The following is a 5,664-nucleotide window of genomic DNA, read 5'->3' as shown; positions in this document are numbered from 1 at the left end:
ACTGGGCTCGGCCAGGCCGCGGTGGTGATGGTGAGCACACCGGGGCCACGGGTCCTGGGCACTCACTAGATGCCAGGTGGTCTGGCTGCGTCCGGAAGACCCGGAGAGCAGGGGGTGTGCTGGGGGCAATCAGGTCACACACATCTTGATTACGTGAGCTGATGGGGACGTGGTGGTGCAGATCCTTGAGCAGACAGGGTGATGGAAGTGAGGACGTTCCACAAGGAACAGACATGTGTGCCTGTCAGGGCTCAGCAGTCGGGGTGCACAGTGTGGCCAGAGGGGGAAACCCCGAGATGTCCCGCGGCTGGAGGAGTGCTGAGCCCTGGTCCTGTGGCCACGTGTTTCTCGGGTTAAAGCTCTTGGACTCTCTTCCAAAGGTGGTGGGAATCCAACACCAGCTGCCGTGATCAGATTTAATACTCAGAAACTTCACCCTCTAGGCTGGGGTGGGGACAGCTGGCAGTTTTCTCGAGGCTTCTATAAAAACTAATGTGTCAAATCAGTTTCTCCATCTTTAAAAATGATGTTAAAAATAACTCATTTGGGGTTTGGGGAGCATATAAAATAACGATCCTAAGATCTATCGTTGATAGTTTGCTTAGGCATGATGCCAAAGGCTTCATCTACAAAGTCTCATTTAATTTAATCTTCAAAACAACCTGCAAGATAGGTGTGATTGCCTGCCTTTCGCGAGAATACTAAGTATCAGAGTTTGAACATTTGCCTCACGCCATCCAGCTATTTGGGCAGAGCAGGGTTTTGAACCCAGGATTGTTGAGCCAGGAATACCGACCAGCCTCTTAAGCTCCTAAGAGATACATGCAGACGGCGACTTCGGAGCACAAGGGCGTCCCTGCACGTTTCACAGATGACGGGCCGGGACTCAGAAATTCACCAATTTTCCCAGCCCTGGAGAACGGCTCATGGTGCCAGACCTGCATGAATCGGGAGTTAAGACGCAGGTGATTCTGACAGCGTTGTCTCCTGCGACATCCCAGGTCCCGCGAGCTTCTTCGAATCCATGCTCACGGGTGGGCAAGACCGGAAGCGACTGGAGGAGGGCAGGACATTCTTAACATGAACGAAAGGCACTTCTCTGGTCACAGAGCTCCATCAGAGAGGCCCTGTCCCGAATCCAAGGCTGGTGAGCCAGCGGCCGGGCCGGGCAGAGTGGGCCTCTGGGCTGTGGGGAGGCGGCCGGCAGGGACAGGTCACCAGCTCTGGCAGCTGAGCACATCCTCACGTCCCACAACCACCCTGCTCCACTCCCCTCCCCATCCCCGCGGCTGCTGAAGGCTGCCGGTCCTCAGCGACCCCAGTGATGCTGGAGGTGGCCACACCCTGTGCCTCCTTCAAGTGCACCCATGAACAAGAGGCCCCCCTGGCTCTGAGAAGTGAGTCTTGCCAGACAGCATCCCTTCCGACAGCCTCCTTGTCCTTACTATTAGGCTATTTCCTGCAATTGCGGCTAACATCTGTATTTCCAGAAAAGCCGAAGAAATTTACTTGGGAGATGAGCCCACACCCTTGACAGAAAGCAGAAACAAGACGGCTAATGGAACCCCCTTTGTCGGGGGCTCTGGCACGTCCCACAGGCCAGGGGACGGACCCCCAACCTTTGCAGCCAGATCCCCCTGAGGCTGGCTATTCATACTCCCCTCTCTTGGGGGCGCCTGTCCTCATTAGAAAGAGGGAGAACACGATTGTTTCCTGCCTTTCCCCGGAAGCTGTCACTGGGGTGACTGCAGACGGCACCGTGTGCCACACCTGGGCTGTCCAGAGTCACAGGATGCTTTCCCACTATCGTGCTAAACATTGAAGTGGCTGTAACTGCTCGGTACCTCCTCGGCCCTCTGCCACCAAGAACTGCAAACAAGAAATTGTAAATTCAAAACAACCTCGGGGGAGGGGCACTGTACTTATTGTACATTTTTACTTTTATGACTCAGCCCAATTTCAGGAAAACATAAAAAAGTGTGGATCTTTGAATCAATCCTAAGGAATGTACCGGAAAGAGCATCACTTCAACATGTTTCATTAACACGTTGGAGAGATCCTTAAATAATCCCAAAGCTGCTTCTTGAGTTTTACCTTAATTTGGCTGCAGAGACTCTGTGAAGTGGGAGGAGTAGATGAGAACCACGGAGGGGACAGCGCACGTCCAGACGTGGGTCAGCCAGTGCACAGACTGTGGGGCCAGAGTTGGAGCCTGAGCCCCGACCCACAAAGCCACGCTTCCCTCTGGCTGTTCGTCTGTGTCTCTCTCCCAGACCATCACACCCCAGCGACAAGCAAATCCATGTCAAAGGCAGTGGAGAACATCACCTTGTTGTTGTGCGTGTTATGTTTGTATGTTTCCCTATGCCTGTCTGTGTGACTTATTTCGACTTTGTCTGTTTCTCTTAGGATCCCATCCCAGGAGCTGCAATTGGTGTCAGTGCCACAGTGTTGGGTCTGTAGCAAGTTTGTTCACCCCACAAATGTCCGTCAGTTGCTGTATTTCAAGGTGCTGTGCTAGCATGTGGGGGTGGGGGACGCAAGGATGTAAATTAGCCTTGGCGCAGCAGGAACTTCAGCCCAGTGGGGGAGGACCAGATACTCAGGGAAATAGGTCTTGACGGGGGTAGATGGCGTACAAGTGAGTGGTTCACAGAGAACTGCCCTGGGGCAGGACCTCGGAGAAGGGGCAACCAGTGTGGACAAGACAGGGCAGGGACGTCTTCCGTGAAGGGGAACAGCCCGGGCCTGTTATAAAGGACGCAGACAGAAAGATCAGTGTCTCCGGGAAGAGGAACATGACGGGAAAGGCTCGGAGATGAAAATGAGGCTGATCTCTTCTGGGCAGACCCTGCTGGGATGCTTGATGATCCAGAGGATGAATACAGAAGCTGATTCTCGCTGGCTTGGGCTGCGTTGGGTTTTGAAGTTTCCATCCCACAGTAGGTGTTAGGACTTCATCCTGCAGCCAGGGAAGCTCTGTGGGCGGATGTTAGGGGAGGGAAGTGATGTGAAGGCTGAGAATCTGGCGTTGCCTGGGGAGGGTGAGTGGAGCTCTCCAGGGTGCTGATGGGAGGCCTGCACCGGGAGCCAGGGAGCTGGGCGGGTGGCCAGCAGGTGGAGGGAGAGAAGGCATGGGGGGGGGGGGCGCACAAAGAGAGGTGCACGGGCTGGGCTCCTGAATGAAAGCGGATAAGGACGCCAAGAGAAGACAGACTTGGTCAGAGACAGGTCAGTTCTTGAATTCACCTCTCACCAGCTGAGTGACCTCAGTTTCCGCGCCGATAACCTGGAGACACTCGAAGTGGGTGAATACACTGCAGGGGACCACTGCATACAAGACCTCATCTTTGTACAAGGTGCCCAGTAAAGGGGCAGCATCACTGAGGGCACACCTCCCAATACCCCCAGGCAGGTGTCAAGGAAGGGGACTTATCTCCCAGAACCTACACCACCACTGACAACTCTAGGTGGTTGGTAGAGCCCTAGAAAATAGTGGACAGATTCCATAACATCAGATTTAAAAGTTACACCTAAAAGACCAGACTGGTAGGTATAAGGGGTGAAGAGTTGTGTAAAGTCATGTAAAGCCATCAAAACGAACAGAAGGCACAGTGATTCTCAGAAGGTAACACAGTGTAGCAAGAAAGGAAGATGTGTGCGATTGACCAAGCCCATGGGACATCCCGCTGGAATGGCCAGGGGGACACCCAGCCTATCACTGGCCAGCCTGGGCCGCGGTCACCTCGGGAAAGCCAGTTGTCTTTTATCAGAGGATCACGTGCTGATACCCCAGACCCCAGACCCCCCAGGATGGCCCTTCTACCCCCTCAGGGGGCAGGTGGGGCCACAACCCCAGGCAGGGGACAGAAAGAGGAAAATGAACCACAGCCTGGAGGTGACCCTCTGAGCTAGGGGTAGAGACTAATGCCCTCATAGGTTTCAGGAGGGTCTTAATCTGTGTTTTGTTTAATTTTTCTAAGTGTGTGAAACGTTTAGGTGAATCCAAATAATTGGGTGATGGGAGGATCTGGCTGGTAATCTCTCAGCTTAATGAATGAAGAACTAATGGGAGCTGTCCTGTGCCCTGTGGCCCCCCCTGAGACATTTAAACTCCTAGTAAATGACCACGTCACTCGCTCCAGGGCTCACCCACCCATCTTTGTCTCAAAGGGTACAGGGTTCTCCCTCCCTGTTTCTCCCAGGAGCTGCCACTGGCTTTTAGGGAACCCAGTGCCACAGCCTTGGGGGGGAGGGTGGGGGACATGATGCGGCAGGAGTCACTGACATCTCTCTCCATGGCACACGGGCTGGTTTCTGGTCCCTTCTTCCACGCACACCCAGGTGAGCATGGCTCTGGCCCCTCCTCTGGCCATCGGCCTCTACTGGTCACTGTGCGTCCTGGGATTACCCAGGCTCCACACTCCTCCACCGAAGTCTGCAGCTGAGAGGAATTCAGGTGCCTGGCCCGCATCCTGCCTCCCTTAACACGCCCTGCTGGCTAACAGCAACTCGATGGGACCCTGTTGCCTCCCAGAGCTCTGGGTGGGAAGGAGGACACTGCCCTTCTGTCTCCATCCCCAAGCTGCTAGAGCATTCCACCGGGGCTCAATAGCAGGCAGAGCGCAGGACCACTCTTGAGGGGGGCCATCCAGCGTCATATAGCTTCCCTCTTAGACTCTCTCCCACCTCCAAGCATGGGGAGGGCTTGTCTAGTCTGGGCAATTGGGGAAAACAGTTCCACCCAGTTGATGATGCGTTTCTCTGTGCCTATTTGTCAAGCCGGAGTGTCTATTCTTGGGTTCAAGATGGCTTTTCCAGCAGCCTGTGAGCTCTGTCGTGGGTTTCCAAGGTCTGCCCTGAAGCTCAACCATCCGGTTTCCCCCCTTCCTTGTTCTCCACGTTACTGCTGTAAAGGCTGATCCAGGGGCGCCTGAGCGACTCAGTCAGTTAAGTGCCTGACTCTTGATTTCGGGTCTGGTCATGGTCTCTTGGTTCGTGGGATTGATCCCCATATCGGGCTCTGGGCTGACATCATGGAGCGTGCTTGGGATTCTCTCCCTCCCTCTCTCTGCCCCTCCCCTGCTCGCTCGCTCTCTCAAAATAAATAAATAAACATTAAAAAAAAAAAGAGCCAATCCTGAGGCCACTGAACAAGAGTGGGGACAGACGGGTAAAGTAAGCACTGGGAAGTCCGTCCAGGAAAAAGCACGCTTGTTAGCTTCTCCTACCAGCATGGCGTGAACACAGACGCCATTTCCGGGCTGGTCTGTGGCTTTGGGCAGATGTGGATCCTGCTGGGCCGGCCACAAATGGAAGCATCATCTCTGCAGACGAGAGCAGTGCTTTCCAAACCATTGTCCAAAGACAAAAAGTGAAGTGTCCACCCTGCAATCACCCCGGGACTGTTTTTAACCATAATATCCAGGCCTGTCTCCCAGAAAAGGTGACAGTGGGGCAGGAGGAGATGGAACTTCTAATGCTTGGACAAGAGATTCTGGTGTTCGACAGGGTCGAGAAGCTGTCAGAGGAAGTTTAACTTTCCAAAAAATAGCCCTCTTAGCTTTTAGAGAAAACCACAATTTCTGCAGTTTTTGCAAATAATACTGACAGCGTAGGGAGAAGTATCTAATGACAGTGTAGACAGGAAAATGTTTTGACTTT

Source organism: Acinonyx jubatus, chromosome A3, assembly GCF_027475565.1.
Source record: "Acinonyx jubatus isolate Ajub_Pintada_27869175 chromosome A3, VMU_Ajub_asm_v1.0, whole genome shotgun sequence".
Classification (NCBI taxonomy): Eukaryota; Metazoa; Chordata; class Mammalia; order Carnivora; family Felidae; genus Acinonyx; species Acinonyx jubatus.
The sequence above is the reverse complement of the archived record's forward strand: the minus strand, read 5'-3'. Positions refer to the sequence as shown.